Below are 19045 nucleotides of genomic sequence, written 5' to 3'. Positions count from 1 at the left end.
GAACACCCCTGGGGAAGTTTTGAGCAAAGGAAAAAAAGTGTTCTTAAATGCTTTACCCATTCCTGCAGTATTGCCCTGAAGAAAGATATACATAGGAGAAGTACTGTTAGAGTTCAGGGATGGAATTGAAATGTTTCACTTAGAATAAATCTTCTGTTCCACCACTGGTGTGGGCAATAAATATGACAAAATGTGGCACACAGTGGTTGAGTACAAACATCAGAAAATTAAAAAAAATAATAAATACTGTGGGCAGTTAACTGTGCGTGCTTTGACAGTTGGTATTGAATGTTAAAATAATTTGTAAAAGCCATTAAAGAGAGAAAAGAGGAGTTTATCGTTGGTGCTGATGAAGCTAGGCTGTCCTAACTGCTTTCTGAAACATTTGTTTAGTAGAAGAATCAGCTAAAGGAGATCTAAAACGAAGCCCTTTTGTACAAAGTCTTGCAACATACCTGTGTTCTGTTTTTTCTGAGCGCTGTGCAGATGCCTTTGGAGGCTTTGGGATGTACAGAACATGAACACTTGTAGACATGATATAACACAGCTGTTTCTGCAGCCATTCAGCACACTGAGCCTCTGCTTCTTCACTGGTTTGTCACTCACTTTGTGGATATTCAACTGTGACTTTAGCTTTTCTCGTAACAAGAGGCCTTTTTACCTGAATATCAGCATGAGAAAACACATCTTGAGAAGCCACTTACTCTGATGTTCCTCTTCAGTGGAGGAGCATCAGAGGACCTGTGTGAGCAGGTCTAGTTTTCAAGACGCAGGAAAATACGAAGAATATCGTTTATATGAGGAAAAATTTTGTGTATTTTAGACAGAAGAGTGGCTTTTTTGCCATGTTAGCATGAGCTTTACTTACATTGTGTGATCTAGAGGAACAATAGATGGTCTTTTGTCTCAGAAAATCTAACTTTCCCAGCTATAATTCATTGTTAGTTGTCTGAATTCATTTAAAATAGCAAAGTTTGCATTCAGAGTTTAGTTCACCTCTGCCAAGCTGTCACAACAATCACAGGTGCTTTGATTTATGCACCCACTCTCAGTGCAGAAGGAGCCAGGGTTTTTCTCCTTTCCCTGAGCTGATATCAAGGGATGACTGGCTCGAGTGCTTACAGGAGCTCTATAAATGTCAGGATTTAAAACTTCAACAACAAATTGTGACTGTCAAGTTAGGCAGTATCTATTATTTTGCTGTAAAAGACACAGTATCAGAAATACTTCCCTGTAGCTACTGTTTCTGTCTCCGATGAGTACTGAGTTTATCACAGAATCATAAAATAATTCTGGTTTGGAGTGACCTCTGGAGGTCATCTAGTCCAGCCTCTGGCTCAGCAGGAGCACAAAGCTCAGTAGTCTGACAGATTGCTGATGTGAGCCACGAGCACTGATTGTTTAGATAAATAGCAGGAGGAGCAGACTTTTCCCTCATATATCTGTAGACATTCTTTTTTGGTAATAACTGTGTGAGTCGTGTACCCAGGGTGGTTCATTAGAGCAGGTGACTCTTGTTTCCAGACACAGACTGGTGGCCTGTGAGCTGCTGAGAGAAACATGGCAAACTCTTGAGCCAACTTGCTGCTGGAAACACATTAAAATTTCTACAGCAATAACTGTAAGGGTGTGATGCGAGTTGAACCAATTTAATATTTAAAGCTCTTAAAACTTTAAGCAGTGGCTTTAACATGCCAATTGCCATTCGAAGTCTAGACTTGGCAACCAAGCCTCTCCCTCTTGAGTCCCAGGGATGACCACGCCAACGGAGGAGGAGAATGAGCCTCTTTTGCCTTTTGGTGCCATCCAGCTGTTGCAACACCTGCACTGCTCATGCCTGGTGCCTCTGCCACGTACACACTAAAGGGAGAGCAGCAGGGTTGCCTGTTTCTATGGTTATAGCTCTGCTGATTTATTGTACTGTCTCAGAGTTCTCCCACCCTATAAAGCGTGTTTGTGAGGGATCTTGGAGACTCTGAGACGTAAGAAATAAAGCTACACATTCTCCCACGCTCCCCAACCCTTTCCAATTTATATTTAAAATTCATATAGGGAAAGGCTGGCATGGAACAGTCTCTGTTTTCGTGGCTTGACATCTAACATGACCTCAGATTCTTCCAGGTCCTACAAAAAGTGTCCCGATGTCGTGGCAAAAATAATAACTTTGTAGATATTATAAAAGGGACACAGCAAGTGCTAGAGCAGATGAAAGTCTCGAGATTAATGCAGCCTTTAACAGCAGCTTGGAAAGCTTCCCTCAGGAAAGAATGTAGAGTTGATGCAATAGACTAAGCCAGGGCATGAATTCCTTTTGGATACAAGCTCCGAAATACTCGGCCTGAGGGCTCAATATAAATTACAGTGGGTGCCATTTGGAAACCCTGTGAGAATTACCCTGTCTCAGCGTGGTCAGAAGTGACACAAAGTCACAGGCTGTGTCCAGCTGGAACACTCCGGTGTAAAAAAATCTGTTTGGTGAATTTAAGGGCAGAGGTGCTGCTGTGTGTGCAAAACACTGAGAGTCTTTGGTGATGGCCCTGAGCACCGGGGCTGCAGAACTGGCTTGGTGCCAGTATGATTTTTGTCATTTAAAAAAAGTAAATGTTAAGATGATAGGGAGGAAAAAAAAGTATTATAAAAAGCAATGTTTCAAGATATTTTTCACCTTTTCTTTCTCTTTAAATGGTAAAAGCTTTGTATCTTTTGTCATTCTTTTAGCAGAGCAGTGAGCCCAAGAAAATGGGCTTGGATAAGGGCTGTGCTAAAGAAGAGCTTTTAAATGTCAGGAAAGCCACTGTTTTTGCACAAAATGAAGCCAAAGCAGAGACTGGAGGTTTTCAAACTCCCAAGTGGGGGAAATTTTGTTGTCTGAATGATTTTCATATGAAGTGTTTTCTGCTGTTTGAGTACAAAATCAAAAGAAGAATCTGCAGACAAAGAATAAATTAGTAAGTCCATTCCTAATTGAAATACAGAAATAATTATAAAGCTTTCAGAAAGAGTCATGAGCACATAATGTCCATTACCAGTAGTGAATTTATATGATAATTTGGCAAAAGCTGACACTTTGAACATACTGTAGAGTAGATGCATAAATGCTGCTCAGTGGTCCTAAGAGCTGAACAAGAAAGGGCAAGAGAGGGCCAGCCTGCAGAGTGCACCTGTATTCAATTTCTGTTCCTTATTACTTAGAGGACAGGAAATGTTTCTTGCAGGATTCTAGCCCCAAGTAAGCACATTTATTTCAAGAATTAAAGTATATGGGTTTGGGTCTCTTTGAGCTTTGGGCTATCTCAGCACTGTCAGCCATGGCCTTTCATCATAAAAATATATGGAGCTGGTTCTTGGATTTCTGCACGTTTCTCCTGCTTGAATCACATCTTGGCATTCAGGTGAGTGCTCCTCTGGTGAGGCATTCCTGTAGGTGCTGTTGAATAAGCCTGCACAGCCTACCTTACTGAGGGCAGCCAGGCACCCAGAACAGGAATATACAGAGCTTGATATTAGGAAGGAATCCTTCCCTGTGAGGGTGGGGAGGCCCTGGCACAGGTTGACCACAGAAGCTGTGGCTGCCCCATCCCTGGAAGTGTCCAAGGCCAGGTTGGACAGGGCTTGGAGCAACCTGGGCTAGTGGAAGGTGTCCCTGCCCATGGCAGGGGGTGGAACTGGATGAGCTCTATGTTCCTTCCAACCCAAACCATTCTGTGAGTCTACAAAATCTGTCCCAGGCAAGGAAGTGAAATGATTCATGGCAAAGGAAAGAGGAATATGCAGCACAGATATGTGAGGAGAATGGCAGCAGCAGAGCAGAGGGGGAGCCAACCTGGCTGAGCAACCACCCTGTTTGAACCCCACTGGAGCCACATGGAATGACACACTCATTGCTTCTTCTGCGAGCATTTGCTGCCATTTCTTGTTCTTGATTCACCAGAACTCACTTCTGTACCTGTTCAGCTTCTGCCTTTTATCTCTTGTAGGCTTTGGCTATAGGATACTTTAGCACTGGGATTCAGAATACCACAAACTCAGAGGTTCATCTGTCATGATAATGTAGGCTCATTGCATTTCTGTCTAAATATTTCCCAGGCACACATGAGATAATAGCTCATATCACTAGACCTGCAAGCTGCTTTCCTGGTATCCTGGGGCCACTTAGCAAATTGAGGGTAATATCCTTCTTGATAGCCCTAAAGGTGCTTTTGGAGGAAGAAATGAAGCATTGAGATTTATTTTTTTAAAAAAAATGCAGGAATGCATCAGCACATATGTAACGTTTAACACTTCTGCAAGTCAGTACACATTTATTTTCCTAGTGGCTACATTACCTATGCAGTGTGAAAAATCAGAGCTCTCTGAGTACTGTAAAATATTGTTGTACCTATTAGTTTCAGTTCCTTATTTGTTAAATGGCTTTTCCTGGAAGGTACTCTTACTTTTTCTGCATGCATCTACTATTAGCATCGATCCATGTGACTTTTACAAAAATTAAACATCTAGATTGCACATTCAGGTTTTGGAAAAAGCTGAACTTGCTCTTTACATTTAGAGTTATTTGACATTCACCTACACAAAATATAGAAACGTTCCTGTGGAATTTTTTTTTTTTTTAATCCATCACAACCAGCACTGCAGAGCATATTTGTAATTTTTGCCATTCAGCCATAGAAATAACTAAACATACCTGTCAAATTAAAATAACAAATAAATCCAAGAAAATAATGGTTGATTTGTGTGTAGCTGTTTCACCAGCAGAAAGCAAGTGATTGTGAGTTATTTGCCCTACATAAATATGCAGTAGATCTTAATGAAATGTTACACTACAAAAAAGTAACTTCTTTAGTCTGGGTTCTCTAGGGAAGCTATTATCCAGAGCCCTCTGAAATTCCTGGCCTTAGTTTCTTGACATTTGTGTACAGTATTCACTGTTACTGTTGCAGTTTGCAGTAAAATAAAACAAAAGGAGGGAGACGAACAGTTGGGCACATTTTCCACTCCTTTGGTGTAAAATCTGGAATAAGTCTACTGAAGCCAGTGGTTGGATTCAAATAAAAGAAAGTAAATGCCTAGAGGAGAATTGATTATCACATGTTGGCTTGTGTACTTGCTTGTGTATCTTTCAATGGACTGAACAATAGGTGTCTATATTTGATGGTGTGCATGAAAAGCACAGTATATTTTAAATATGAAGAATGAAAATTAAAGGAAAGGATACGTTTCTGTTATGGAAGAGATTTCGGGTTGTTTTGGTCTCAGCTGGTATTTTTAAGTGTTTTCAGAGCTGGCAAAACAGGTGAGAGGTATGGAAACAGCTATTTGAAATACTGGAGACAAACCTTTTGCCTTCTTTAGGGGGTGAAAAGATCATTTTACTTCAACCGTAAAAATTTGTAAATAACTTTCCTTCCCCTTACCCATAAATTCACGCTGCACTCAATGTATTCCAACAGTGTATTCCTTTCTGTCTCCTGTAATTAGTCTTCATTGTGATAGTGACCATAATGAATTCAAGAGAGATCTCTGTGACCATCACATTTGCTTTCCTAGAAATTTCATTGTCATGCAGCATTATTATGACATTAAAATAACACGTTACCCACTTACCACCTTCTATGGAGAAACACCACCTGCAGCGTCAGTTAATTTTATGAATACATTAGTTTGAGCTTTTGCCATCTGTTCTGTCCCTTGTAACAAATGCAAAAAGCATATATTTCACAATTAACTCATTAAAAAGATATGATTGATTGGAATGCACGTGCATGTTCCCTGCACAATGCACGATGCACTTAAGGTGAGATGTACAAAACCAACCAAGCAGAGAGAGAGAGAGAGACCCTGAGTGGTAGCAGAGGACATTTTGGGAGACCATCATGTTCATCTCTTTACACCCTCATATGAAGGGCCAGACACAGAGCTCAGTGCTTCATTTTTGGTTGAGACTCGTGGCCCACCTTTGCAGGCCCTGCCTGGCTGCCTGTTCTGCCCAGGGAGCTGCTCTTGGCTTTGCTGCCTGAGGTCACTTGCTGGTATATCATCCCTTGGTTTTGTTTTCTACTTCATTCAGCTCTGAATCACTAACCTTTAAAATCCACCTGCACTGATCTTTCTAAATTACTCCTCTTGTCTATCTTATAGTACAAATCAGAGAATAAAGCCAGAAAACCTAAACACTGTGCCTTAAGCCTGGCTTTGGACAGGTGTAGGGGGGACTTGTGTTTTCCTTTGTCCCAGCTGAAGGTGCTTCCTGCTGGCCCTGTTTCCATCAGGAACATCCTAACTGCTGCAGCCGTAGCCAAGGGAGAGCCTGTTTGGAACACAGAGATGAAAACTTGAAATTTAATTCAGAAACTGTGTTCTTTTAATCTCAGTTTCCTCTCTGCCTCCAGTGAATCTTCAGAGCCTTTTTCCTCCCTGTCTGTGCTGTGCTGTGTTGGGAAGGGGAGGTGATGCAGATTCTGTCTGTACTTTCTGAAGGTTTGTGGGAGCACAGCATCCTGGACACAGGGGTGTGTGCCCTGCCTTCAGGGAGGGTTGCTCTGGTATCCCTGTGCAGGATGGCTGAGGGTGAGAAAGGGCTCTTGAATAAGGAGCTAGTTCTGCATTTTTCTAGAATATGATACACAGAGGCAGTGCCTTCTGAATAACTGTGCTCTCTGCCAGTTTATCAGACTGTGTATTTCAAGTGTCATTGCAACCCTGAAACTTCTGCATGTATCTCTTTTAACATCATAAGGAGTGGGCATTATTCAAAATTACCTCAGTGGGAAGAAAATTTCGTGGGATTTTTGCACTGTGCACTGATGCTGAGGGATGCCAGTTCAGCAGTGATCTTGCTAGTGAGTGAGCCAGTTTCAGTCTTGATAGTGCATTTTTGCAAATGCTTGGCAGCAGTGTTATATCACCTCTTCAGGGGACATTTTACAAGGGCATGTGGTGATAGGACAGGGGGGAGTGGCTTTAAACTGACAGAGAGCAGATTTTGGTTGGATATTAGGAAGAAATTCTTCCTGTGAGGGTGGGGAGACCCTGGCACAGGTTGCCCACAGAAGCTGTGTTTGCCCCATCCCTGGAAGTGTCCAAGGCCAGGTTGGATGGGGCTTGGAGCAACCTGGGCTAGTGGAAGGTGTCCCTGCCCATGGCAGGGGGTGGAACAAGATGATCTTAAGTCCCTTCCAGCCCAAATTATGAGAGTCTACGATGCTGTGATTCATGTGGTCAGCTGCAGGGTTTGGTCCCAACCTGCTCGATATTCCTGTATTTTATAAGCAGAGCTGCCATTGGGAATGCTCCTTCCTTGCATTCCTCCTGAACAACCTCAGATGGTCCCATCTGCATCAGGGAGCAACGGAACAGACATGTACAGACTAATAACCTGCAAGTGCTGCAGCACACAGGAGAAATACTGGAAAACCCCAAAACCATTTCAGGAAGTATTTAAACTTATGTTGTATTTGGTAGTGTGATCAGACTACACTTTTTGGTTTTTTTTAATCCCCTTTCCCATGTCTCTTTCTAATAAATAAAACACAAGGTGGACTAACCAGCACAAAACGATCTTAAATCTGTTGAATGTGCTAAACTATGACTTGTACATCTCTTGAGATTGATGGCACAGATTGAAAATGCACCACTCTTTTTATTTTTTTTTTATTTTATTTTTTTTTTTTTAAATGAAAACATCTGCATTAAGTAGAGTGGATGTCTGCTCTGTTCCCCTGTCCACTTGCATTTCAGGAAGTATTTGTTTCATGGATGCCTGTAGTTGTGGGCTCAAGTAGCCGCAAGGGATCTGTCACCGGCAACTTATTAAAAGCTGAACCATCACTCCCGAGAAACAGATTTCCTCACTGTAAAGTTTGCTTTCCCCTGAGTAAAATGTCAGATAAATAAAAGCTGAAATACCTCTTAAGTGTGTTCTACCTATAAAATAGAAGTACATAAGCCAGCACTATGTTGTAGTGGAGGATGCGTGTTTGGTGGCATTTAATATTTTTTAAATTTTCGTCTTTCTGATGCTAATCAGAGCTTTCTACCTCCATAATAAGGTTTTACATAATACTGATTTCCCCAGTTTCTGTATTCTGTATATATTGGTTTCAATATCAATTTTTGGGCAAACCATAGATTGTTAAATATTTCTTGTAGGCGTAAGACAAGCATTAATACCAATTATTTTTTCCTTTTCTGGAGACGTATTTCAAGCATTCTTTAAAGGCTGTAGTTTAATTGTTTATATGGGAAAATCCTAATGTTGATGACAGGAAAGATGAAGTGCACCACATAGACCTAAGTCATTCTTTCCATGTACTTCAAATTCTGTTGTGATCTTCCCTGTGCTTTATATTTTGCATAATTTATTGCCTTCTCCTGCAGCCATGAGCGATGCAGCTCTGTAGGCTGGTCATCGGTGGGGCTTTGGAAGAGGGACATGGATGTGCTGTGTCCCGTCAGGAACGTGGCACATCTGGCACAGTGACACAAATCTGGCACAGGAGATTGAAGAAGTTCAGTGTTTGGGTGTGAGGGCCCCAGGCTTGGTGGTCACTTTTAAATTTTCTGTTTGATTAGGTGAAAAAAAGGTAAAATCTTGGAGTCTGGAGATTTAAGTCGTACCTAATTCACTCGCTTAAACGTAACATTGGTGGAAATTTTTAAGTGAGACCACAAGCTCCAGGTCCAGAGCTTGGTCTAAGAAAACCTCACCCCTAAGCTTGAATGGGATCCTTTATCTGGGGTTTGAAATCTGCTACAGAAAGTCAGGGTGACCGTTCCTATTTCCAGAGATTATTTATCTGCTTACTTAGTTCTCGGGGCTCTGCTCTGTGCTTTCTAGGCTCATTATTCTTTTACCCTAATAAAGCACAGCTCCATTTTGGTGCAGCACCCAGGGCTGCAGCACTGCTTTTGTAGGGACAGTAATGAATAGCAGATTTGGCCCTTTTCTGTTTTAATAGTCTTACAAGAGTCTCTTTGACAGAAACAAACTCCAGAAAGTACCTTGATTTAAAAACAGGCTATGTGGTATTCTTACTGTCTTTTTGATATAAAACTTGATTAAAATGGGATGAGACATCAGTTGAAAAAGTATGGAAATCAAATTTTCTTTATTACGTACGTGTTTAGGCTAACCTATGCCTACAGTTTATCTTTGTATAATTTATGCTGTCTTTGTGCCATACCTTAATTCTGAATACATTTGCTGAAGATTTCCTGCAGCATTCATCTCTGATTGTCAAGAGGAACTTTTATTCTGAAAAAAAAAGAGACAGTACTGTTTTTAATTATGAATCTAAATAGCTTCATAACCACTGTGAACTCTGAATTTACATCATTTTTATGATAGCCTCACCATTCCAGGTTTATTGATTTTGTCATTTGCTTCATTACATTTAATGCAAACCTTTTGTGTGGAATTATTCCGGTGCTGTGCTGGGCACGGAGGGGTCAGTGTGTGCAGTCTCTAGCCAAAACAGCACAGCAATATCGTTTTAGTGCAGACTCCACGGCTAAAGGGGGGTTGTAAATACTGTCCACCAGCAGAACAAAGTTTTGCCTTCTCCTCTTGACCTTCCCAGCTGGACAAAGTTAAAACCATAGCTTGAGTTGTCTTTTTTTTTTTTTTTTTCCTCTTTCTTTCTCTCCCCCCTGTGTTTCTTTTTGGCTTTCTGGTCAGTGCAACACATGTCTGTTAGTTAGAGAGAAAAAGGGTCTTTTGGCAGATCAGGGTTGGGCAGTGCCTGCTCCATCCCTGGCAGTGCCACTCTTTGCCATGGGACTGGTCTGGCAGGACCAGTTCTGTGCCCACTGGAGATGACCTGCTGCTCAGAAATTGTTTTGAAGAGCCAAGATGCTTTTTGGCTTTCAAGGCAGGGACACTGTGGGTTTCTGGGGTCCTCAGTTGTTTTACCATTTCACTGGGATTAAGTTTTGATGTTTCATTTTGTAAATAGGCAACAGTGTGCCTGGATTTGCTGTAGCTTTTAGAGTACCCCTGCCCACGGCAGAGGGTTGGAACTGGATGATCTCTGAGGTCCATTCAAACCCAAACCGTTCTGTGATTCTATGAATAAAACCTCCTCAGTTCTTAATTTACTGCATCGCTTTTTCTGGGGAACACAATTATTATTTTTAATTCAACTTCATTTAAAAAAGCAATGAAAACACTACTGCGAAACAGGTAAGTAAATGGATCCTTGTTTTCCCAGAAGGCAATGAAATGGGCTCAAAAATTAATTTCAGTAATTGATTGGGAGACTAGATTTCCTGTAGCACTCTTCCTCAACCATGAAACGAGATGGATGTCCCCCCCTTCTTGACCCCAGCCCTCAACTCAGCTGCAGCTTTCTGTGTGAGAGCAGAGCTGGGTATTTAAAACCACAATAATGACGAAGCCTGCGTAGTTTCTTGCCACATTTAGAGCCCAGAAGGGAACGATTGGGTTTCCCATTCAGTGGTTCAGGCTGTTCCATGGCTTCGCTACCCTGCAGTTGGGTGGCTCCATGAGATGAAGTGGCTGTAGGAGAACGGAGCCACCTGCACTTCAGTTCCATTTAAAATTGTTGTGCCTTGAAAGGAAAACATTTTTGGAGGGGGAAAAAAAGAATTAAACTGTAATGGGATAGTTGTGTTTTACGGTCTTTGTATCACAAGGTGGTTTTATACGAACATATGCTCACCGTGTTGGTACAGCAAGGGATGTTACACAGTCCTTTTAAACAGCTACATCGCTGCATCATTTGAAAATTTCCTCAGAGGAAGCTCAGATCATGTAAATCCTACATGGATATTAAGAAGATCCTGTGGAAGATCCTAATTTTATTTTAAAAAAGACCCCAGTGTTTGTGCTTGGATCTGCAACATTTTTTTTTCCTATATAAAATAAGGATCTAAGTCTGAGCGAAGCACAGAGGGATTCTCAGGCACTCAAATATATGTTATGGGATTAATAGAAATAGTGAAAAGTTGATTATCTAGGTGCAAATTTGAGAATGGCTTTAGTATAATAGCTCTGAGGTAGGCAAGAATAAAATCCCTTTTGTTTAAGACCAGATGACCCAGGGAGAGTGTGAGAGCAGCAGCAGAAAAGGGCTGTGAGATGATGGTCTCATTTGTACAACTGATTTCTGCTATGGAATATCATTTTCCTTCACATTTTTTTCCCCTACCAAAAGCCTGTGGGATCTAATTTTGCTTTTGTTTACCCTTTAGTAGTCCCATAAATGTCAGAGAAAGAAATGGGAGAATTCCATCTTCATGGGGAAGTAACCTCTGCTCCAGTCTTTTGTGGTTTGGTTGTTGTTTTTTTTTTCAAAGCTCTTTTTGGAGTTATTTTTCCAACTCATTGAGCAGTAGTACAGTAACACTGTGAAATATCTGTACACAGCTTGTCTGAGGTGCATTTTCACACTTAGAATTCTTCTTCCTTTCTCCTGTTTTACTGGGGAAAGTGAGGATTTCTGCGTTGTTCTTTTGAAGGAACATAAGGCTTTTTGAATGATCAAAATAATTGCTGGATGTGAAGTCTGCATCAATATTCTGTCAATCACAAGTTGTTTATAAGGCAGTCATAGTATGTTAATATTGGAATATTGAATGATGCTTTTCCAAAAAAAAATAAAAATAAAAAAACCCCCAACAACAAAACCAACCCCCCCAAACCCTAGAATTTAAAGAGAGAAGGTAATGGGCTGTCTGAAACTGTGATGAGGGGAACAAGAAATCTTAAGGCAAATGGTTTGCATTAATATCCCTGTAAGCAGCTCTTGCTGCTTTTCCAGGTGCCCAACATAGGAGCACCCAGCCTGCTTCTCGGGGCAGCGAAACAAAGCTCTTTCATGCATATTAAAAATTGCTTGTCATGACGTGGGGTGGGAAATGGCTCTTTTTGGTGTGAAAATTAGCTTTAGAAATGAGATTGATTTTTTTTTTCCCCTTTTTATTTCTTCCTTCTGCTTTCTTTTGTGACCCCTCGGTAGCCCCTGTTGGCGAGTTTCACCCTTGAACCCGCTTTATTTTGTATTTCATTTATATGCTTAAACTCGGGTCGCGTGCAGCACCAGCTATTGATTAGGTCCTGCTTTTAAACCCAGTCTTACAGGGAAGACGCTGCCAGGAGGTCAAGTGGTTTGCCTGGAGTGATTCAATGAGTGGGGAAGGGGGGACACGACTCACAATTACCTGAAGCGTTTTAGCTGGGGTTTGTTGGTGGGGATGGATTTTTTTTTTTTGCTCGGATTTTAGCGCTCTGCCTCGAGCTCTCGTCGCGGTTCAAAGACGTGGTGCTCTCCCTTGATGAGGAGAGGCTGAAAGCGTAATTAAGGGTTAACGTTCAGGCGGGGGGGGTGGGGGAGCAGCAAACCTTTTGCAGTAAGTTGGGCAACAAGCAGCTCTCTCAGCCTGAGAAGGATGGGAGAAGTGTCCTGGGAAGCCAGTTGTGCAGGTATCCTCTTTACCTACTTACAAAGAAATCGTTGCTTTGGTTGCCAGGGAGAAAACTTCAGGGCAGGGCTTTTCTCTGGCCGTTTTATGTCGGCGCTGTCACATCTCAGCGGGGAATAGGTGTTTGAGGTGTGGTGTAAAGGGTCAGGTAAGGTAACTGGTGTGCTCTTGTGATCCAAACTTGCTGCCCAATCCTACCAGGGAGGACAAGTTTTCTTGCACATGACTGCCTTTTTGTCATGACAATCCTGGCAGAGGGAGCAGCTTTCTCTGCTATGAGCGTTTTTATGGATTGATATCAGGGAAAAAATACTCATAAAAGTATGCCACCTAGCAAGGAAATTTCAAGGCCGTATGGATTGAGTTAATTTTTAAGTTTCTTTGTTAATGGCTTCAATTTTGTAAGTCTTGTAGAATCATTATTCAGGGGCCAGTAAGCAAATGAATCAATGTAAGTAATGTAAGTGAATTAACAGTTCAGATACATAAGCATTTGTATTGAAGAAATCACAATGCCTAAGATGACCTGAAGGTTCATGTTAAAATATTTCCTTTTGAAATTATTTCCTTAAAAAATGTAAAAAGAAATAGCAATTTGCTGAGAAAAATTTTGGCGCCTGTAACTCCTAAGAAATTCTGTATGTAAACCTGCCTCTGCAATATTTCCTGTTGATGTCAGATGTAAGATGCACAAATTATTTAATAATACCAACCATATTTCTAATAGTAAGCCATCTTCTACCTATATCTATGTTTTTGTTTTTAAATTGGACATGCAGTTATTTCATGATGCTGTTTTTACTGGGTTTTAATGGAATAATTCTTTCCCACTTCTGTTCATTACAAGTCCTGCATTTATAGATAAGTACAGACTTCTAAGTTGCTCAAGTCTCCTGCAAGATGGAATAAATCCCTTTGGAGGTGACCTATCGTCCTGTTTTTGCAATGTCTATTGTCTTGGAGATTAAGGTTGTCTCTTGGTACTTGGATTTCTGAACTGTGAAGCTTCAGATCCAGAGTCAAGTTATTCCTTGTCCAGCAGTTAATGTCTCCAAGTGATTAGTGATCCAGAGGGAAAGCTGAAAAACAGGCTTCTCCACCTGTTAGCCTGATTTTCAGTTCTCCCCAAGAACTAAGGTTTTGTGAGGATATCAGATATCAGTAGGGTTCTGATGATGTTTTTACTTTCAGGCACTGCAGGTCAATAAAACACTAGTGCTGTTCTGTGTGTTTTACCTATATCTTTATAAATGTCCTTTGTGACAATAGCAACATCATCAGTAACTATTGCAGTGAGTGGGGTTCAGCACTTTTGGTATAAACTCTCTCTCTTCTGTGTTTAGATTGGTATTTAGGTGTCCCAAGGCCAGAGAAGCATATTTTAAATTGGAAATTATGTAGGTTAGTGGATCTGGAAGGGACACATTCAGTTCCTCATGATACTGCTGACAGCTGAGCATCTGTGGGGTGGAGGAATAAATATATTAAAGGTTGAGGGACTCAAATGCAACAGCCATCACATAAATGGCAAAAATAGATGGATGCCATTTGCTTTTACGAATTAAAAAAACAGACCTATGCTTTCATGTAGGTGGTAAGAAACTCCCTGGTGAATATGCACAAGAGTTGTGACATATGCTCCATGTCCTGTTCTTGAAGGATATGTGGTAGTGCCACACTGATTTGGTGAAACATTGTTCAGAAAGTTGAAGATCTGCTAACAAAAAATGGAACGTAGCGATCCAAACATATTGGGTGCTTATGGTTCATATGGGCGTTCAAGTGGGAACATTTGTTCCCAAATGCTTGTAAACATAAATCTGCAGGATGGATTTGCTGTCCTTACCCTGGGTGACAAACGTTTCACAGATGACGTGAGTTTGGCTGGCTGGAAAACACTAAAGCAAAATGGCTTTTTTTTTTTTTTTTTTGTCAGCTGCAATCCAGTTTGCTGTTAATTCCATAGCAAAGTATTTAAAAATGGATGCAATTACTGGGTGCCCAGATAACTAAGAACATTATTTTTAGTTCCCATTTAATCTATCAGGTAGTTGATTTATTTCTGGGTTTTCTTTTGATTGACTTTTCTTAAAGGTTCTTTTCTTTTTCTGTCTAGAAACTAGTTATTCTTTCCAAACCCTTCTTGTTCTGGTTGGTTCTTAAGTGCTTTGGGCTTTCCTTTGTTGTGTGCAGGTGTTTCATTGACAGCACAGGTGAGTTTTGGAAGCGTTCTAGCCCTGGTGTAGATTTGGGAAGAGGGCAACACAAGTCACAGAGGCATAACTAGTGGGACATCTTCTTTAGAAATATGCCACAGGATGATTCATTTGGATATGGACAACTACTGAGGGAGGAAGGGTCGGTCTTCAGGTTCACATGTAACTGCCCCATAAACACTTCATGTCTGTGGGTGGGCTCTGATCGTGGTGATAATGAGGAGTCAGCTCTAGGCTGCCCTGCCCAGGACACTTGCATGAGGCTCTGAATGCACACAGAAAGGAGTAACAGTAGCAAAATAGCAGATTTTACTCATTTGAACCTTTTTCCAGTAATCTTAGTCTAATGGGAGTGTTATTTCCTTACTTATATATGAGTGTATGTATATGTAACTAACTAAGTTAAATATATAAGCTAAGTAAGTGCCCACAGAAGTGCAAAGTAGTATTTTTATGAACTTAGTACAAATATAAATAAATATATGAAGTGCACAACAAGAACTCACCCTTTCAGTGAGGGTTTTGTAGCAGAAGCGGATAAGGCAGAAATCCAAAGCACACATTATGTTAACTTATTTGTTTGAAATCATGTAGGAGAACAAGCAAATTTGTGGCAATGAGGTACAGAGTCAGACTATAAGAAGTAATTCCAGTGGGACTTTGGATGAGGAATTTGAATTCATTGCCTTGAGCAGTGAGAATGAAGTTTGATGTAAATGCCTTAAAAGCTCAGAAGGTTCAGGCTGAATTCAAATGTCTCTCTCCCACCCTTAGCACCAACTCATCTAAACTCACCCATATGATTCTCTAGGACTGATTACAAGTCAGCCACACATCTGGCTTGCAAAATGAGATGTGATGCTAAGAAATAACAGATAGAAAGACTTAAACTCAGGGGGTCAGGGCACTGCATGTGCGTTGCAGCAACGACTGGAAAACAAATTTCAAATGTTTTAAGTATCTGTTGCCAGCCTTGTTTTCTATCAGTAAGAGGGAAACAGCACAAGAGTGTGGTTATATGATGTTATATGTGGTTATATGATGTTATATGTGGTTATATGATGTTATATGTGGTTATATGATGTTATATGTGGTTATATGATGTTATATGTGATGTTATGTGGTTATATGATGTACTTGAGTCTGCTGCTCTTTCCCAGCTGGCCTGAGAAATCATGTACCTGCAAAGCATCCAAACAGGATGAGGAGTCAGAATTTGGAGCTGCATGTTGTTTAGGAGCATTTGTATGTTAAAAACAAAACCTCTGATAATACTCAGACAGGCCCCCAATTAATGACACAAAGCTATAACTAAGCCAAATGACTCCTTGTCTTAAAGTAATTAAACCACTATTTTTATTTTTTTTTTAATTATTATTTTTCAGTGGCCAATTTTACAGCAGAAACCACTAGAATGAGATAAATTCCATGTCTCAAAAGCGAGCTACTGTTGCCTGATCAGTATTGGAGAAAAGGGGGAAAACAAACAAAAAAACCTGGAAGCACAGCTCTTACACCCCCCACCTTTAATCATCTGGAGTGGCACTTGCTCTCCTAAAATCAGAGCCCACAGCTGTGTTAAAGATGGAATGGCCTGCTTTGAAACCCCTTAGAAAAACTTCTGAACCTGTGTTAAGCATGATCAGTACTGGAAACCCCTACCAGAGTTATCTAAAACTAATGCAGCATCTTGAAATATGTAGTGTTCATTAACTATGCTCTGGTGGCTGTGGGATATAGTTGTTATTTTAGCATCTCTTAAATGTTGAGGAGCTGAATAGAACCCTACTAAAAAAAAAAAAAAATCCCTAAAATGGGGCACTGAGATATTCAGAACTGTGCTTCCTTCTCTAGCTTTAACTGCTCATTTTTTATTTTTTTTTAAACAATCTGATAGACCAGGATCCAGTTGAAAATTTATTGGTGTGTTATACTAAGAAACTACCATTTATAAGTGCAAGCTTATATTCATCCACAAAATTTTAATATTAATTTCATAGTTAACAAAAAAAAAGTCACCAAAATACAAAAACCTACTGGTTTGCCCAAATTTACCAGCCATGCAGCAAGGCTGACACTCTGCCATGACTTTACTCACAGCATTTGCTGGTTTGGTACTACTTCCTCCTAATTTGTCTCTTAAGGGCTAGAAAATACATATCTCAAGTCACTGTATGACTGTGGGTGATAGAATTAATCTAATGTACTATGGGATTTCAGAGGGGACAGATGTCTGGAGATAAATGTCCAGATTTCTTTTTGCTCTGTCATCTCCCTTAACCGTGTAAAACAGGCATTGCTGGAGTCCAGGTTCTGGCACGTTCCCCTTCCCTGTCCTGCCAGGGGTTCTGTTCATTCTCCACCACAGCCTCTGCTCCTCAGGTCATTCTCAGGTTTGCTCATCGAGTCGAAGCCTCTCAAAAGCAGGAGAGCTGTAATTTTCCTCTCAAACCTGATTTTTAAAAAATTATTAACAATAAGAATGTGTAAACAGTAAACCACCAAAGTTAATACACCTTTTGCTGAGCGACACTGTTGAATAACCAACCTGGGGGCTCCTGGTGAGCTCTGCACAGCCCTGGGCAGAGCTGAGCTCACGGGCATTCCCAGGGAAGCCCTGCAGTGGTGTCCTCAGAGCAGCAGGAATGCCATCCATGTGCAGAACATCTCCTCTCCTGTGCTGTGTGCAGAACCAGAAGGGCGCTAACCCTGCCTTACATCGCTCCAGTTTCTTGCACCCCTGTGAGCCCATCTTAGAAATACTGGTAGCTCCAAACAAACCTTGTCTGTCTCTGACAACTGGCAGCTGATACACTTTTTAAAAGGAAGGGATGAAGCATTCTGTGCCTTCCTTTTTCTTTAGGTTTTGGTTGTGGAATGAATTTGTTACGGCACGGAACACACGCACGGAATCATTTTCAAGAAGAAAACCCAAATCCCGGTTGATGCCCCCGCATTGATCAGCTGGAACAGCTGCCTGTGGGGGCTTATTTGTTTTGCCTTCAAGAATGAGCACCGCTTAGGTGCTGTTAGTTCCACATAAGTGATGCCATGATGGTCCTTGAGCCTGTGTAAACACTGGCCTTGCTCACAGAGCACGTGTAGCCTCGTGCTGTGGGCAATGGGATGAGGTTCTCTGGTGTCCTCAAGTCACAGCAGCCTGGGCCCTGTGGATTCAATGCACCTGTGTGTGCCTTCCCCTCCCTGGAGAGGAGGAAGGAGCTCGAGGTTTGATAGAAACAACAGCCACAAATGTGTAAACAGAGGTCAGGCATCGCTGCAGGTCAGGGGTGGGAGGTACTTAGTGATCCCATTCCACCTGGGATGGGTGGCTGTAACCACCTGCACCTTCTCCACCCCTCTTTGTACATTAAAAATTTCTACTAGATTTAGATTAAATATCTGATTTTTTTTTATGTAAGTGCCTTGGTTTCACATTTTCCACTTACATAGTAACATCCCAAATTATATGAATCCCTATTAATATTCCTAGTCTAATTCCCTGTTATGATTTCCTATTAATAAGGTAACTGATTAGTAACATTTTGGAGCTAGAACTTTTCTTTACATTTGGTATTTGATACTTGTGAACTGAAAATAACAATAAGTAAGAATTTAAGGAAGTGCAAACCTTCTAAAAGTGTAAAAACCACCACAGTAAATAACTTTGGTATTCTCAAACACCCATTTTATCTTCCTCATTTCTTCCCCTTTTCCCCTTTGGGGCTATGGCAGAGGAGAACAACAGATGGTTATCAGTCAAGAGTAACTAAGGAAACCACAAAACCTGCCCCAATTGCTATGGAGACAGCCATTTCTGTGCTTGGTATGCACTATTTGTTACATCAGCAACCAGAGAGAGTTAAAAAAAGAAAAAGAAATTCTTCTAAAGCACCTGATATTGAAAGGAAATCTTGGGTTTATGTGTATTTGTCCTTGTGGGAAGTGGCAGGAGTAGTCTCCATGTTCATTTGCCACTCAGGTTTTGCTTTAAGCTGATCTGATGGCTCGGTTTTGACAGCAGCATTTTGATTTGTGAGCTTATGTAATACAAATACTCAGAGTAAATATTTAATACTTTTGAATAGTCTGCAGAATAATTATTTGTAAGCAACTCTTCCCCTTCAAGTCAGATGTCCCTCCCTCTTTGAATTTAACAACCTGGCAGCAGAGGTCGGGTGTGAAAACTGAAGAATGTCACTGTGCCCAGTTATTTCAGGCAGATGAGCTGTTTCTGCACAAAAGCTTCGACCATGGCTTTTGGCAAAACCACATCTTTGGGAAACAAAATAAAAGGAATTTTGGAACACATGTAAAAATCTCAGAGGGAGAGATTGCAGCTTGATCACAGCAGCTGTATGAATTTTTTCAGTTTTCTAATATAAGCAAGC

At 40.9% G+C, this 19045-nt stretch overlaps 1 protein-coding gene across 1 annotated transcript in view; it reads left to right on the top strand.

Annotated features, from left to right (window-relative positions):
- SLIT3 (slit guidance ligand 3) overlaps positions 1-19045 on the top strand; it is a 480366-nt gene that overhangs the window by 242469 nt on the left and 218852 nt on the right. The gene's annotated exons all lie outside the window — the stretch shown is intronic.

The sequence above is a fragment of the Lepidothrix coronata genome, unplaced genomic scaffold, assembly GCF_001604755.1.
Source record: "Lepidothrix coronata isolate B3197 unplaced genomic scaffold, Lepidothrix_coronata-1.0 Scaffold121, whole genome shotgun sequence".
Lineage (NCBI taxonomy): Eukaryota > Metazoa > Chordata > Aves > Passeriformes > Pipridae > Lepidothrix > Lepidothrix coronata.
This window is presented reverse-complemented; position numbering and strand designations above follow the sequence as displayed.